Source organism: Pseudophryne corroboree, chromosome 12 (assembly GCF_028390025.1).
Source record: "Pseudophryne corroboree isolate aPseCor3 chromosome 12, aPseCor3.hap2, whole genome shotgun sequence".
NCBI lineage: Eukaryota > Metazoa > Chordata > Amphibia > Anura > Myobatrachidae > Pseudophryne > Pseudophryne corroboree.
In genome coordinates, this window is record NC_086455.1 from 10235750 (window position 1) to 10252770 (window position 17021).

A 17021-nucleotide genomic window follows, 5' to 3' on the forward strand; every position below is an offset into this window, starting at 1 on the left:
AGTAACAGTGTGTAGTGTAATAGGTGTCATTATGAGCAGTAACAGTGTGTAGTGTTAATAGTGTCATATGAGCAGTAACAGTGTGTAGTGTAATAGTGTCATTTGAGCAGTTAACAGTGTGTAGTGTAATAGTGTCATAGTGAGCAGTAACAGTGTGTAGTGTAATAGTGTCATATGAGCAGTAACAGTGTGTAGTGTAATAGTGTCATATGAGCAGTAACAGTGTGTAGTGTAATAGTGTCATATGAGCAGTAACAGTGTGTAGTGTAATAGTGTCATATGAGCAGTAACAGTGTGTAGTGTAATAGTGTCATATGAGCAGTAACAGTGTGTAGTGTAATAGTGTCATTATGAGCAGTAACAGTGTGTAGTGTAATAGTGTCATATGAGCAGTAACAGTGTGTAGTGTAATAGTGTAATGTGAGCAGTAACAGTGTGTAGTGTAATAGTGTCATTATGAGCAGTACAGTGTGTAGTGTAATAGTGTCATATGAGCAGTAACAGTGTTGTAGTGTAATAGTGTCATATGAGCAGTAACAGTGTGTAGTGTAATAGTGTCATATTGAGCAGTAACAGTGTGTAGTGTAATAGTGTCATATGAGCAGTAACAGTGTGTAGTGTAATAGTGTCATGATGAGCAGTAACAGTGTGTAGTGTAATAGTGTCATATGAGCAGTAACAGTGTGTAGTGTAATAGTGTCATATGAGCAGTAACAGTGTGTAGTGTAATAGTGTCATATGAGCAGTAACAGTGTGTAGTGTAATAGTGTCATATGAGCAGTAACAGTGTGTAGTGTAATAGTGTCATATGAGCAGTAACAGTGTGTAGTGTAATAGTGTCATATGAGCAGTAACAGTGTGTAGTGTAATAGTGTCATATGAGCAGTAACTAGTGTGTAGTGTAATAGTGTCATATGAGCAGTAACAGTGTGTAGTGTAATAGTGTCCATATGAGCAGTAACAGTGTGTAGTGTAATAGTGTCATATGAGCAGTAACAGTGTGTAGTGTAATAGTGTCATATGAGCAGTAACAGTGTGTAGTGTAATAGTGTCATATTGAGCAGTAACAGTGTGTAGTGTAATAGTGTCATATGAGCAGTAACAGTGTGTAGTGTAATAGTGTCATATGAGCAGTAACAGTGTGTAGTGTAATAGTGTCATATGAGCAGTAACAGTGGTGTAGTGTAATAGTGTCATATGAGCAGTAACAGTGTGTAGTGTAATAGTGTCATATGAGCAGTAACAGTGTGTAGTGTAATAGTGTCATAGTGAGCAGTAACAGTGTGTAGTGTAATAGTGTCATATGAGCAGTAACAGTGTGTAGTGTAATAGTGTCATATGAGCAGTAACAGTGTGTAGTGTAATAGTGTCATATGAGCAGTAACAGTGTGTAGTGTAATAGTGTCATTATGAGCAGTAACAGTGTGTAGTGTAATAGTGTCATATGAGCAGTAACAGTGTGTAGTGTAATAGTGTCATATGAGCAGTAACAGTGTGTAGTGTAATAGTGTCATATGAGCAGTAACAGTGTGTAGTGTAATAGTGTCATATGAGCAGTAACAGTGTGTAGTGTAATAGTGTCATATGAGCAGTAACAGTGTGTAGTGTAATAGTGTCATATGAGCAGTAACAGTGTGTAGTGTAATAGTGTCATATGAGCAGTAACAGTGTGTAGTGTAATAGTGTCATATGAGCAGTAACAGTGTGTAGTGTAATAGTGTCATATGAGCAGTAACAGTGTGTAGTGTAATAGTGTCATATGAGCAGTAACAGTGTGTAGTGTAATAGTGTCATATGAGCAGTAACAGTGTGTAGTGTAATAGTGTCATATGAGCAGTAACAGTGTGTAGTGTAATAGTGTCATATGAGCAGTAACAGTGTGTAGTGTAATAGTGTCATAGTGAGCAGTAACAGTGTGTAGTGTAATAGTGTCATATGAGCAGTAACAGTGTGTAGTGTAATAGTGTCATATGAGCAGTAACAGTGTGTAGTGTAATAGTGTCATATGAGCAGTAACAGTGTGTAGTGTAATAGTGTCATATGAGCAGTAACAGTGTGTAGTGTAATAGTGTCATATGAGCAGTAACAGTGTGTAGTGTAATAGTGTCATATGAGCAGTAACAGTGTGTAGTGTAATAGTGTCATATGAGCAGTAACAGTGTGTAGTGTAATAGTGTCATATGAGCAGTAACAGTGTGTAGTGTAATAGTGTCATATGAGCAGTAACAGTGTGTAGTGTAATAGTGTCATATGAGCAGTAACAGTGTGTAGTGTAATAGTGTCATATGAGCAGTAACAGTGTGTAGTGTAATAGTGTCATATGAGCAGTAACAGTGTGTAGTGTAATAGTGTCATATGAGCAGTAACAGTGTGTAGTGTAATAGTGTCATATGAGCAGTAACAGTGTGTAGTGTAATAGTGTCATATGAGCAGTAACAGTGTGTAGTGTAATAGTGTCATATGAGCAGTAACAGTGTGTAGTGTAATAGTGTCATATGAGCAGTAACAGTGTGTAGTGTAATAGTGTCATATGAGCAGTAACAGTGTGTAGTGTAATAGTGTAATAGTGAGCAGTAACAGTGTGTAGTGTAATAGTGTCATATGAGCAGTAACAGTGTGTAGTGTAATAGTGTCATATGAGCAGTAACAGTGTGTAGTGTAATAGTGTCATATGAGCAGTAACAGTGTGTAGTGTAATAGTGTCATATGAGCAGTAACAGTGTGTAGTGTAATAGTGTCATATGAGCAGTAACAGTGTGTAGTGTAATAGTGTCATATGAGCAGTAACAGTGTGTAGTGTAATAGTGTCATATGAGCAGTAACAGTGTGTAGTGTAATAGTGTAATAGTGAGCAGTAACAGTGTGTAGTGTAATAGTGTCATATGAGCAGTAACAGTGTGTAGTGTAATAGTGTCATATGAGCAGTAACAGTGTGTAGTGTAATAGTGTCAATATGAGCAGTACAGTGTGTAGTGTAATAGTGTCATATGAGCAGTAACAGTGTGTAGTGTAATAGTGTCATATGAGCAGTAACAGTGTGTAGTGTAATAGTGTCATATGAGCAGTAACAGTGTGTAGTGTAATAGTGTAATGTGAGCAGTAACAGTGTGTAGTGTAATAGTGTAATATGAGCAGTAACAGTGTGTAGTGTAATAGTGTCATATGAGCAGTAACAGTGTGTAGTGTAATAGTGTCATATGAGCAGTAACAGTGTGTAGTGTAATAGTGTCAATGAGCAGTAAACAGTGTGTAGTGTAATAGTGTCATATGAGCAGTAACAGTGTGTAGTGTAATAGTGTCATATGAGCAGTAACAGTGTGTAGTGTAATAGTGTCATATGAGCAGTAACAGTGTGTAGTGTAATAGTGTAATATGAGCAGTAACAGTGTGTAGTGTAATAGTGTCATATGAGCAGTAACAGTGTGGTAGTGTAATAGTGTCATATGAGCAGTAACAGTGTGTAGTGTAATAGTGTAATATGAGCAGTAACAGTGTGTAGTGTAATAGTGTCATATGAGCAGTAACAGTGTGTAGTGTAATAGTGTCATATGAGCAGTAACAGTGTGTAGTGTAATAGTGTCATATGAGCAGTAACAGTGTGTAGTGTAATAGTGTCATATGAGCAGTAACAGTGTGTAGTGTAATAGTGTCATATGAGCAGTAACAGTGTGTAGTGTAATAGTGTCATATGAGCAGTAACAGTGTGTAGTGTAATAGTGTCATATGAGCAGTAACAGTGTGTAGTGTAATAGTGTCATATGAGCAGTAACAGTGTGTAGTGTAATAGTGTCATATGAGCAGTAACAGTGTGTAGTGTAATAGTGTCATATGAGCAGTAACAGTGTGTAGTGTAATAGTGTCATATGAGCAGTAACAGTGTGTAGTGTAATAGTGTCATATGAGCAGTAACAGTGTGTAGTGTAATAGTGTAATATGAGCAGTAACAGTGTGAGTAGTGTAATAGTGTCATATGAGCAGTAACAGTGTGTAGTGTAATAGTGTCATATGAGCAGTAACAGTGTGTAGTGTAATAGTGTCATATGAGCAGTAACAGTGTGTAGTGTAATAGTGTCATATGAGCAGTAACAGTGTGTAGTGTAATAGTGTCATATGAGCAGTAACAGTGTGTAGTGTAATAGTGTCATATGAGCAGTAACAGTGTGTAGTGTAATAGTGTCATATGAGCAGTAACAGTGTGTAGTGTAATAGTGTCATATGAGCAGTAACAGTGTGTAGTGTAATAGTGTCATATGAGCAGTAACAGTGTGTAGTGTAATAGTGTCATATGAGCAGTAACAGTGTGTAGTGTAATAGTGTCATATGAGCAGTAACAGTGTGTAGTGTAATAGTGTCATATGAGCAGTAACAGTGTGTAGTGTAATAGTGTCATATGAGCAGTAACAGTGTGTAGTGTAATAGTGTCATATGAGCAGTAACAGTGTGTAGTGTAATAGTGTCATATGAGCAGTAACAGTGTGTAGTGTAATAGTGTCATATGAGCAGTAACAGTGTGTAGTGTAATAGTGTCATATGAGCAGTAACAGTGTGTAGTGTAATAGTGTCATATGAGCAGTAACAGTGTGTAGTGTAATAGTGTCATATGAGCAGTAACAGTGTGTAGTGTAATAGTGTCATAGTGAGCAGTAACAGTGTGTAGTGTAATAGTGTCATATGAGCAGTAACAGTGTGTAGTGTAATAGGTGTCAGTATGAGCAGTAACAGTTGTGTAGTGTAATAGTGTCATATGAGCAGTAACAGTGTGTAGTGTAATAGTGTCATATGAGCAGTAACAGTGTGTAGTGTAATAGTGTCATAGTGAGCAGTAACAGTGTGTAGTGTAATAGTGTCATATGAGCAGTAACAGTGTGTAGTGTAATAGTGTCATATGAGCAGTAACAGTGTGTAGTGTAATAGTGTCATATGAGCAGTAACAGTGTGTAGTGTAATAGTGTCATATGAGCAGTAACAGTGTGTAGTGTAATAGTGTCATATGAGCAGTAACAGTGTGTAGTGTAATAGTGTCATATGAGCAGTAACAGTGTGTAGTGTAATAGTGTCATATGAGCAGTAACAGTGTGTAGTGTAATAGTGTCATATGAGCAGTAACAGTGTGTAGTGTAATAGTGTCATATGAGCAGTAACAGTGTGTAGTGTAATAGTGTCATATGAGCAGTAACAGTGTGTAGTGTAATAGTGTCATATGAGCAGTAACAGTGTGTAGTGTAATAGTGTCATATGAGCAGTAACAGTGTGTAGTGTAATAGTGTCATATGAGCAGTAACAGTGTGTAGTGTAATAGTGTCATATGAGCAGTAACAGTGTGTAGTGTAATAGTGTCATATGAGCAGTAACAGTGTGTAGTGTAATAGTGTCATATGAGCAGTAACAGTGTGTAGTGTAATAGTGTCAATATGAGCAGTAACAGTGTGTAGTGTAATAGTGTCATATGAGCAGTAACAGTGTGTAGTGTAATAGTGTCATATGAGCAGTAACAGTGTGTAGTGTAATAGTGTCATATGAGCAGTAACAGTGTGTAGTGTAATAGTGTCATATGAGCAGTAACAGTGTGTAGTGTAATAGTGTCATATGAGCAGTAACTAGTGTGTAGTGTAATAGTGTCATATGAGCAGTAACAGTGTGTAGTGTAATAGTGTAATGTGAGCAGTAACAGTGTGTAGTGTAATAGTGTCATATGAGCAGTAACAGTGTGTAGTGTAATAGTGTCATATGAGAGCAGTAACAGTGTGTAGTGTAATAGTGTCATATGAGCAGTAAGTGTGTAGTGTAATAGTGTCATATGAGCAGTAACAGTGTGTAGTGTAATTAGTGTCAATATGAGCAGTAACAGTGTGTAGTTGTAATAGTGTCATATGAGCAGTAACAGTGTGTAGTGTAATAGTGTAATGTGAGCAGTAACAGTGTGTAGTGTAATAGTGTAATATGAGCAGTAACAGTGTGTAGTGTAATAGTGTAATGTGAGCAGTAACAGTGTGTAGTGTAATAGTGTAATGTGAGCAGTAACAGTGTGTAGTGTAATAGTGTCATATGAGCAGTAACAGTGTGTAGTGTAATAGTGTAATGTGAGCAGTAACAGTGTGTAGTGTAATAGTGTCATATGAGCAGTAACAGTGTGTGTAGTGTAATAGTGTCATATGAGCAGTAACAGTGTGTAGTGTAATAGTGTAATGTGAGCAGTAACAGTGTGTAGTGTAATAGTGTAATATGAGCAGTAACAGTGTGTAGTGTAATAGTGTCATATGAGCAGTAACAGTGTGTAGTGTAATAGTGTAATGTGAGCAGTAACAGTGTGTAGTGTAATAGTGTCATATGAGCAGTAACAGTGTGTAGTGTAATAGTGTCATATGAGCAGTAACAGTGTGTAGTGTAATAGTGTCATATGAGCAGTAACAGTGTGTAGTGTAATAGTGTCATATGAGCAGTAACAGTGTGTAGTGTAATAGTGTAATATGAGCAGTAACAGTGTGTAGTGTAATAGTGTCATATGAGCAGTAACAGTGTGTAGTGTAATAGTGTCATATGAGCAGTAACAGTGTGTAGTGTAATAGTGTCATATGAGCAGTAACAGTGTGTAGTGTAATAGTGTCATATGAGCAGTAACAGTGTGTAGTGTAATAGTGTCATATGAGCAGTAACAGTGTGTAGTGTAATAGTGTCATATGAGCAGTAACAGTGTGTAGTGTAATAGTGTAATATGAGCAGTAACAGTGTGTAGTGTAATAGTGTAATATGAGCAGTAACAGTGTGTAGTGTAATAGTGTAATATGAGCAGTAACAGTGTGTAGTGTAATAGTGTAATATGAGCAGTAACAGTGTGTAGTGTAATAGTGTAATATGAGCAGTAACAGTGTGTAGTGTAATAGTGTCATATGAGCAGTAACAGTGTTGTAGTGTAATAGTGTCATATGAGCAGTAACAGTGTGTAGTGTAATAGTGTCATATGAGCAGTAACAGTGTGTAGTGTAATAGTGTCATATGAGCAGTAACAGTGTGTAGTGTAATAGTGTAATGTGAGCAGTAACAGTGTGTAGTGTAATAGTGTCATATGAGCAGTAACAGTGTGTAGTGTAATAGTGTCATATGAGCAGTAACAGTGTGTAGTGTAATAGTGTCATATGAGCAGTAACAGTGTGTAGTGTAATAGTGTCATATGAGCAGTAACAGTGTGTAGTGTAATAGTGTCATGTGAGCAGTAACAGTGTGTAGTGTAATAGTGTCATATGAGCAGTAACAGTGTGTAGTGTAATAGTGTAATATGAGCAGTAACAGTGTGTAGTGTAATAGTGTCATATGAGCAGTAACAGTGTGTAGTGTAATAGTGTCATATGAGCAGTAACAGTGTGTAGTGTAATAGTGTCATATGAGCAGTAACAGTGTGTAGTGTAATAGTGTCATATGAGCAGTAACAGTGTGTAGTGTAATAGTGTCATATGAGCAGTAACAGTGTGTAGTGTAATAGTGTCATATGAGCAGTAACAGTGTGTAGTGTAATAGTGTCCATATGAGCAGTAACAGTGTGTAGCTGTAATAGTGTCATATGAGCAGTAACAGTGTGTAGTGTAATAGTGTCATATGAGCAGTAACAGTGTGTAGTGTAATAGTGTCATATGAGCAGTAACAGTGTGTAGTGTAATAGTGTCATATGAGCAGTAACAGTGTGTAGTGTAATAGTGTCATATGAGCAGTAACAGTGTGTAGTGTAATAGTGTCATATGAGCAGTAACAGTGTGTAGTGTAATAGTGTCATATGAGCAGTAACAGTGTGTAGTGTAATAGTGTCATATGAGCAGTAACAGTGTGTAGTGTAATAGTGTCATATCCCACAGTAGCCAATAGAATGGCTCATCCACAATTGGACGATCACCGTTAAATCACCTTTGTGTTTTGCATTAACAGGAAACCCTGCACCCACCATGACTGACTCCATTCATAAATCAGAAACATTTCATTTCAATGCTATTTTCTGAGAACGTTGCATGTCGCACATTAGAATGAAGCGTCAGCCTTAGTTCCTAGAAAGTATTGGACTCTCTGCAAAGATGAACTACAGGAAAATACCCTCTCGCCCCTAAATGGGATTGGACAGCTGTAGGAAATGTTACCCTATTACAATCCACAACAGTTGCAGTCACCAGATCGTTTATGGTAAAGGGATACAGTATAGAGAATTAGCATAAATGGGAGGGATTTGGATGCATTCAGCCAATCAGGAGCAGACGCTGATTATCATCATCCTCAGTCTGCATTTATCACCAGGGGTCGCTGGAACGTAACTCCTCTGCGAAGTGTCCTGCAAAACTCAACAAGCGCAAAATATCTCCGCAGTTCCTGACTGCAATTTCTAGCAATGTGTTACTCTGCAGAGGCGACCCCTCACCTGGGCTCAGTATCATGAGGCTTTAAATCAATTCAATCCTTGCTCGTTCCTCTGAATTTCATACAACCTGCAAAAGATTCCCACCTGCTTCACTGCGATAATGGATAATTACATATAAACAGCTGGTGCGCCCAGTAAACAGGTCACACTGTACACAGTATATATGTATTATAGCAGAACTCATCATTATAGGTAGATGCATGATTCAATATGTAATGAGCCTGATTCTGAGGTGGGAGCAAAGTAAAAAATAGCCAGTAACTGTGCCCCTGGGTAACACCATGCTGCGCTGCAGGGGGCAGATGTAACAGGTGCAGACAGATGTGGGAGGAGCGTGTCCTAGCTCAGAGCCAGTAACTGTGCCCCTGGGTAACACCATGCTGCGCTGCAGGGGGCAGATGTAACAGGTGCAGACAGATATGGGAGGAGCGTGTCCTAGCTCAGAGCCAGTAACTGTGCCCCTGGGTAACACCATGCTGCGCTGCAGGGGGCAGATGTAACAGGTGCAGACAGATGTGGGAGGAGCGTGTCCTAGCTCAGAGCCAGTAGCTGTGCACCTAGACAGGGGTTAAAGTGTGCCGGAACGGGGCAGAACTGCGTTCCGGGTGCCCGCTGAGATTTTGTTACCAGCAAGCGCCTAGCTCCTTCCCCACAGCGGTAGGCAGAGTCAGGAGTTCACTCCCGAGTCTCGCAGTGTGCACTATGGGAGACGTCATGATGTCTCTCCCATAGTTCCGAGGAGCGGGCGGATGGCAGCGGTTGGACGCTGGAGCGGGGCTTTAGGTGAGTATTAGTTTATTTGGGTTTTTTTTTTGTGTGTGTAAGGGGCACTACCAAAAGGGGCATTATGAATGGGGGGCACTACTACAAGGGGCATTACTACTGGGGGGCAATACTACTGGGGGCATTACTACTGGGGGGCACTACTACAGGGGGCATTTCTACTGGGGGGCATTACCACTGGAGACACTACTACAGGGGGCATTACTACTGGGGGGCACTACTACAGAGGGCATGACTACTGGGGGCAATACTACAGGGGGCATTACTACTGGGAGGCAATACTACAGGGGGCATTACTACTGGGAGGCAATACTACAGGGGGCATTACTACTGGGGGGCACTACTACAGGGGGCATTTCTACTGGGGGCATTACTACTGGGGGGCACTACTACAGGGGGCATTACTACTGGGGGGCACTACTACAGAGGGCATGACTACTGGGGGCAATACTACAGGGGGCATTACTACTGGGGGGCACTACTACAGGGGGCATTACTACTGGGGGGCAATACTACAGGGGGCATTACTACTGGGAGGCAATACTACAGGGGGCATTACTACTGGGAGGCAATACTACAGGGGGCATTACTACTGGGGGGCACTACTACAGGGGGCATTTCTACTGGGGGCACTACTACAGGGGGCATTACTACTGGGGGGCACTACTACAGGGGGCATTTCTACAGGGGGCATTTCTACTGGGGGCACTACTACAGGGGGCATTACCACTGGAGACACTACTACAGGGGGCACTACTACTGCGGGGCATTACTACTGGCGGGCACTATTACAGGGGGCATTACTACTGGAGACACTACTACAGGGGGCATTACTACTGGGGGGACACTACTACAGGGGGCATTACTACTGGGGGGGGGCACTACTACAGGGGGCATTACTACTGGGGGGGGGCACTACTACAGGGGGCATTACTACTGGGGGGCGCACTACTACAGGGGGCATTACTATTGGGGGGAATACTACAGGGGCATTACCACTGTATACACTAGTACAGGGGGCATTACTACTGGGGGCACTACTAATGAGGACACTGCATAAGGGGCATCACTCCTGAGGGCATAAAGAGACACTGCATAAGGATCACTACCACTGAGGGCATTGCATAAGGGGCATTACCACCACAGTGGGCATTGCTTAAGGGCACTACTGCTGTGAGCTTTGTATAAGGGGCACTACTGCTGTAGGCATAGTGTATAAGGGGCGCTAATGTGGGCATTGTGTAAAAGGGGCAATACTGTGTGTCAAAATATGAATAAGGGACATTACTATGTGGTGTAATGTGAATAAGATTGCGCTACTCTGCAGCGTAATATGAATTGAGGATACTAATGTGTGACCACGCCCCTTTCTTTGGGAGACCATGCCCCTTTTTTGCGATGTGCGCTGTCCCTTTATTTAGTAGGTGTTGGGGAGGGGGGAGAAGGTGACTTCCACCACTTCTCTAGGACCACTTTAAGCACTGCACCTAGGTAATACCATGTTGCACTGCAGGGAGGGCAGATGTAACAGGTGCAGAGAGATGTAGATGTGGGAGGAGGCGTGTCCTAGCTCAGAACCAGTAACTGTGCCCCTGGGTAACACCGTGCTGCACTGTAGTAGGAAGATGTAACAGGTGCAGAGAGTTCGATGTCGGAGGGGTGTGGCCTAGCTCAGAGCCAGTAACTGAGCACCTGGTTAACACACCGTACTGCACTGCAGGAAGGCAGATGTAACAGGTGCAGAGAGAGGTAGATGTGGGAGGGTGGTGTCCTAACTCAGATCTAAATTGCAGTGTAAGAGGGGCTGCAAGCAAAAATGTGCAAGTCGAGCCATAGAAAGGGCCACGAAGGGGGCGAGATCGGTTTACATGCCGTTGCAACAGCAACTCGCACCTCTGCAAGCTGTTTGTGACTAATAGTATTCCTCCCCTAAGAATAAAGCTGTCCAAGATCTGCCGGGCACATGCAAAGCAGCAACTATTTATCCTGCATCTAAAAATAATAAATGTATTTGCCCCCCTTGCAGAGCCGGATTACTGACAAGGCGGTACAGGTGGGAGCCTAGGGCCCCGATGGTCCTAAGGGCCCTAGCACTCACTTGCTGCCTGGCAGTGAATGTTTTATAATAGGATGCAGGGAGACCGCCAGGGCCAGTGGCCTTAGAAGAGTTCTGCAATTTTAATGCTATATCTAATTCCTTGTCTGAAATAGGCGAATTCAATTTAGAGATCTCTGTATCATCCAATGTAGGGAGGTTACAGGAATCTAAATAAGCTTGGATGACCTAAGAGGGTGGATGTGGTACTTGGCTACTATCTCTAAAATGATATAGTGCGTTGTAGCAGTGGCGTCACATGCCGGATGCGGGGGTGCAGGTCAGAGTGCGTCCCGGGTGTCATCACACCTGGTGACATCTCTGAGTTGCAGTAGTCATAGAACGTTTGATTAATAACCACTGGGTCGAAGCTAAGAGTGCTAGATTTATCCCAAAGATCTGTGATAGTCTGAGAGGCCCTTTGGCCCCAAGTTACGTCGTCAGCAGCAAGGATTAGAGTTCCCCTGTAATGCCCTAACTTTAAAAAGGGACGAAAAGTGGCTCAGTTTATGAGTTGTTGTAACCACTCAATAAATTCAGCGTTTTATTTAACCTGTTGTTTCTTTCTGTGAGTAGCATATTTAGTCACTGCCCCCCGTATGACCACTTTATGGGTTTCCCAGACCGTACGGTAAGAAACATCTTCTGTAACATTAAGATCCAAGTCATCTGAGATCAAAGATATTCTTTAAAGTGGGGGATATAGAGGATGGATTCATTCAATCTCCATGAGGGTCCAACCACACGGGTGTGCAGGGGGTCGAACAAGGCAAGGACCATGGAACGATACATTGGTAATGATATCCACTTTAACTAGGGCATTCAATGCCCCACTACATCCTAAAATCATGTCATTACATATGACCTATGAGGATTGGAATAGAAGGTGTAGTCTCTTGAGGTCGGATAATGAGCTCTCCGTGTATCAAAGAGACCAGCCTCGGTTATGTGTTGTCGAAGACTGCCGCAGGAGGAATAATGAGAGGGAGCAAGTTCTGAGAATAGGATCGTATTAAAGTCACCCCCTACCTTTACGTATTTTGTGAATGTCTGTAAAAAGCATCTGAAAGAATCTACCTTGACCAACATTGGGGGTATAAAGATTCATAAAGATTATTACTTGACCTATCTGACCCACTAAAAGAATATATGTGCCCTCTGTGTCATATTTAGTGGAGAGAAGCTGTAACGGGACTGAGGTACTAATTATTTAAATATAAAAGCGATCATTTGTGTGGGCTGTTATTCCCTTTTACGTTCAAGGAAAATACTGTCAAGGGCATTGCCAAGACAAATCAAATACTCAAACCAAACCCCAAGGGTTGATAAGGACGCTGCCTAGAAGAAAAGGATGAGGGGAATGTGGATGGAGGGTAAAAGGAAGAGAAGATGGAGAATGTGAACAATTCAACTATACAATGGGGGAGGCGGAAGTTCACAAAGATAGTGCTCAGTGGAAAGGGGGAAAAATATCCACTCTAGAACTAGGGTAGTTCAAAACGGCACTAGTATTTGGGAGGCCTACTGATTATATGTCTAACAAAAATGAATAGTGAAAGTCGAGGAGAAAGTGAGGAGGGGAGTACCTCTCACTAGTTATTGGGGGGATTCTCTCACTAGTTTTTGGGGGGATGGTAAGGAGATGAGTAAAGCAGATATCATCCACCTGGAAATTCTCCGAGCATTACAATTCTAAAAGACATTTGCAATATCTTCTTCAAAAGAAATGTGCATATAAAGAATAACATCAATAAAACATTCAATAAACTATAAGGAACCGAAACTACTGCAAAGGCAAATAATGAAAGAGGGTCTTCATCCCATGTCCACCTCACCAATATCTATCAGAGACTGATATCACAGCAAGCCTTCACATTAATTGTAAATTAAAATCCGCGGACAGAGCTAAGGTGAAAGATCCTTATATCACAAAACGAGGGCCACAAGAGCCTACTTGGGCTACTGAACATTTAAGGAATCAACACGTTAATATACAGTACAGGCCCAACATTCAGGTAGGAGACCCATCTTGATCTTGGGAGGGAACATTAGCTCCGCTATCAGCCAGATTAGGCTTGTGCAAAAGTTCCTTACTCTTTTTAGGATCTCTCACTGAAACTTGTTGGTATTCACCTCCACAATTAAATGAAAAAGAAATCCCCAACAATATTTATAATCATTGTCCCATAGCAATTTTGTTATTCCATGAAAAGCCCTACTTTTAAGAATTTCAGAGGGGGAACTAAGCCCTGAAAAGTCTGCTGGTACTGTATGTTCCATCAAAAAAAAATTAGACACTTGGATCTGCTGGCATTAGATATTTGGACTTTGGTCTGGAACAATATCAAATTCAATACAATGTCTCCAGGTGGGTCCCCATCATTTGGTTTGGTCAGAGGGCCCTTGTAGCCCATTCCACGAGCAGAGAGTGTTCCGAAAGAATCAGTATCAGAAAAAGGCATTTCAAATAGGGTTCAAGGTCCTGAGGGTTTATGGAGTCTGGAATTTTATGAATGCCTAGGTTATTTCTTCTCTGTTCTCGAGATCCTCATTTGTGTCTTAAAGAAACTCCATTTCACATTATAAGAAATCAAAATCCTGCATAGCTACTTGTAAGCCACGGAAGACAGAATCTGCTTTAGCCTCCACCGCGGTGGTACGACTAGTAAAGGAGGTTGTTTTCTTGCCAAGATCTGCAGAGAGTTGTTGCTGATTTGAAGTTAGAGGTTTAGTTATCGATCATGGCTTGTATATCACTATTAGTAGCAAAAGATTCACGTCTATGGAATGTGCCGGTGAAGTTGGAGGTGACTCTGAAGAATGGAGAGAATCAGTGCGAGAAAGGTGTTGGACTATTCTACGTTGGGAGCTCTTTCGTCCTCTAGCAGTGTCCCGGTTCAAAGTGTATTAAAAAAGTTTGAGTGTTAGCCCAAGTAGAGCAAAAAACATAAAAGGGGATAAGTTCCGGGTGGGCAATAAATTTGTTAATTCAAAGTATATTTTGCTGCATGAGGTCAGTTAGAATAAATTACAAAACAGGCAGAGCTGTAAGTCAATTGTGGCAGAAAGCAAAGTTGCTGTATATAGTGAGCTGTATTACTGCTGAATGTCCACTAGATGGCAGAAGTACTTTACTAATAGAATACAAAGTGACTTTTGTTCAGCATTAGGCAGAAATCAGCTGTTATAGTAATAATAAACAGCTGCAATTTTACCTATGGACTGCAGGACTGCAACCCTCCTAGGTAAAATCCACCATCCAGCTCAGTGTCAGTGATGCCAGATGCAGTCAATGACCGGCACTGGTCTTCTTATCTCCGGCTCCTGCACTGTGACCCCGGACCCCTGTCATCTGCTGTAAATCGGCCTGGTCACAGTGCAGAAAGCTGGCAATCACATGACTGGAGCTACAAGAGTGCATCGGGGCACCGATCATCGAGTAAGTATGTTGGGAAGGAGGGTAGTCGCCGACGGGGGTGGTGTCCGGTGGCGGTAGCAGCACATGCGCAGCCATTACATCAGGATACCCCAATTAGCCTGCGGAGAGGCATCGCAGGAACAGAGCTTTCTCGCAAGCCCTGTCCCTGCATGCGATAATTAATACATCCATGCGATGTAATCAATTGTCACATTGCGGATTGGGGCGATTATATCACAGCCGCATCCTTAGATGATGATAAATCTGCCCCTCAGTATAGTTAGGGATGGAGAAACTACACTGATCCACGTCTGCAATATGGCTTACGTGCTGCTGCATTTATTATTATTAGTTATTTATTACATACGCTGCCCACTGGGTAAAATAGCAAAGACACCCCATTCACTGGTAGTGGAAGGAAGATAGTTTACCAAATGACCTAATGCAAATTTCCTAACCTGCAACCAGAAGATACCAAGTAAGGGACAGGTCCACAAGTAACGAAATAAATCAGCTTGCGGGGTGAAAATACATTTTCAGAATTGAATGTTAAGCAGTGTACAGTATAGAAATCTAGGGGAAGTACTGTAAGGTCTAGAAGTTTAATATATATCTCGCCTGGTCACTTACCTTGTAGCTTTAGTAAATCGCAAGCTTATATCTAAGTATCAACGAACACGATGCATAAGGGAATTTGTTGCACTTCAGGTACACAGATGATGGAAAGGGCAGCTAGTACTGCATAGCTGGGGGTAGGTGTGGGTGGATGCGGTCAGGATGGCGGCACTCGAAATACCAGCACTGGAAACCCGACACATGGGCAAAATCCCGGCGCCAGAACTCCGACAACACTTGGAATACTGACGCATCAAGGTCTCATAAATTTTAGCTGCGGGGTGGGGGGTTTGGATTAGGCTGCGCAGAGGGAGGGTTAGGGTAGGGTTGTGGGAAAGGGAGGGTTAGGCTGTGGGGAGGGGTGGTTAGGGTTAGGCATCCCTGGGGAAGGTTAGGGTTAGGCTGCAGGGAAGGTAAGGTTAGAGTTAGGCTGCAGGGAGAGGAAGTTAGGTTTAGGCACCACTGGGGAGGGTTAGGGTTAGGCTGTGTTGGAAGGGGGATGTTAGAGCCAGGCTGCAGGAAGGGAGGGTTAGGCTGTGTGGGGGGGGGGAGGGGGGGTAGGGTTAGGCATCCCAGGGGAAGGTTAGGGTTAGGCTGCAGGGAAGGTAAGGTTAGAGTTAGGCTGCAGGGAGAGGAATTTAGGTTTAGACACCACTGGGGAGGGTTAGGGTTAGGCTGTGTTGGAAGGGGGATGTTAGAGCCAGGCTGCAGGAAGGGAGGGTTAGGCTGTGGGGGGGGGGGGGGGGGTGGGGGAGGGTTAGGCATCCCAGGGGAAGGTTAGGGTTAGGCTGCAGGGAAGGTAAGGTTAGAGTTAGGCTGCAGGGAGAGGAATTTAGGTTTAGACACCACTGGGGAGGGTTAGGGTTAGGCTGTGTTGGAAGGGGGATGTTAGAGCCAGGCTGCAGGAAGGGAGGGTTAGGGGGGTAAGAGGGGAGGGTAAACATACTTACCCAGGATTCTGTGCAACGGGATGCCAATGTCGGTCATCCCCTCCACCGGCATTTTGTGGCGTGTATTCCGGCGTGGATAGGTAGTTGGAGGAAAGCTGTTGATCTATCCACCAGACTGAATTAATAACTGCTGAAAGTGTAGGTAAGTCGTTATTTTCCCATTTGCCTACTATGTGGCATTTAGCTGCTTGTAATTAATGACTAATCAGGCAGACTGTGTGGTTTGGCGTCTCTGGAGCTGCGATTCTGAGAGGGTGGCTTACTCTCCACATGGGTAAAAGAACTCCCCCAAATATGGGAGTCTGCCGGAATTAGACCATGCATTGGTGGAGCCATTTGGCAGTCCCGAACTTGTAAATCATTTTTCCTGCTGTTGTAAGATGAATGTCATCTTGTTAGGTAAGAGCCTTCTCACCCGTTCTAGGCTGATGAGCAGAAACAATGGCCTCTCTCTGGCGTGGTTTTATCAGAATCCTGACTGCCGCAGCTAGCACTGCCGAAGGTTCAGCTTCTATATCCACCCCGGTGGTCCTATAACACTGCAATGGAAAAATGGCTGAAAACAAACTTGATGTTTATAGGATTTTGGGTGCTATTTTCAGAAAATATACAAAAAAAAGTTCCATCGCGTACCATAAACTACCACAGGTAATGCCTTGCCGGGGGGCTATCCAATTAGCCCCGATAAGCCGGCGCGAGCAGCTGGGGGTGTCGCCATGACTCACAATGAATCGCGTCATCTAGCATTTGCAGAGCCCTCTTCTT

At 42.6% G+C, this 17021-nt stretch overlaps 2 protein-coding genes across 3 annotated transcripts in view; one reads left to right on the plus strand and one right to left on the minus strand.

The window, feature by feature from the left end:
* Positions 1-16566, minus strand: part of VANGL2 (VANGL planar cell polarity protein 2) — a 146045-nt gene extending 129479 nt beyond the window's left edge. The window contains exon 1 of one of the 2 annotated variants that reach the window (XM_063946949.1): positions 16257-16566. The gene's annotated coding sequence lies outside the window, so the exon portion shown is untranslated. Of the gene's footprint in view, positions 1-15321; positions 15536-16256 lie in introns of those variants that run through there. The other variant, XM_063946951.1, reaches the window with a different exon arrangement.
* The window catches only part of COPA (COPI coat complex subunit alpha), a 237460-nt gene continuing 236814 nt past the window's right edge, over positions 16376-17021 (plus strand). Inside the window, exon 1 of the mRNA XM_063946945.1 lies at positions 16376-16394. The gene's annotated coding sequence lies outside the window, so the exon portion shown is untranslated. The remainder of the gene's footprint in view (positions 16395-17021) is intronic.